The following is an 854-nucleotide window of genomic DNA, read 5'->3' on the forward strand; positions in this document are numbered from 1 at the left end:
CCCCAGATCTGGTCTTTTAAACTTGCTCTTGGGGGTCGGGCGGTGGCGCAGTGGGTTAAGCGCACGTGGCGCAAAGCACAAGGACCGGCGTAAGGATCCCGGTTCGAGCCCCCGGGCGGTGAAGCAGGTCTGCAGGTGTCTGTCTTTCTCTCCCCCTCTCTGTCTTCCCCTCCTCTCTCCATTTCTCTCTGTTCTATCCAACAACAAAGCAACGTCAACAAGGGCAATAATAACCGCAACGAGGCTGCAACAACTAGGGCAACAAAAAGGGGGAAAAAATGACCTCCAGGAGTGGTGGATTCATGGTGCAGGCACCGAGCCCAGCAATAACCCTGGAGGAGAAAAAAAGGAAAAAAAAAAAAAACAACAAAAAACTTGCTCTCACACACTGAAGCCCTTCCCTATGTGGACGTGACTGACTTCCAGGAACCTGGTAACTCTCCTCCTCTTCTTCCCTGTCCTAGTCCAGCCCGGGACAGGAGCAAATACTAAAAGCTGAGCTTCCCCTTCTTTTTTTTTATTATTTTTTTTATAATTTTTTTTCTAACTTTTTTTAATTTATTTATTTTTTATTATATAGAGACAGAGAGAAATTGAAGGGAAGGGGTGATAGAGATGGAGAGAGACAGAGAGACACCTGCAGCCCTGCTTCACCACACATGAAGCTTTCCCCCTGCAGGTGGGGACCAGGGGCTTGAACCTGGTTCCTTGCGCACTGTAGTGTGTGGCTTAACCAGGTGCGCCACCACCTGGCCCCCGAGCTTCCCCTTCTTGAAGGCCAGCAGGCTGGTCACTGCAGATGGATCTCTCACAGACAAGCACCTTGAGTGTCATCTGAGCTGAACATCCTTAGT

This window comes from Erinaceus europaeus, chromosome 6, assembly GCF_950295315.1.
Source record: "Erinaceus europaeus chromosome 6, mEriEur2.1, whole genome shotgun sequence".
NCBI lineage: Eukaryota > Metazoa > Chordata > Mammalia > Eulipotyphla > Erinaceidae > Erinaceus > Erinaceus europaeus.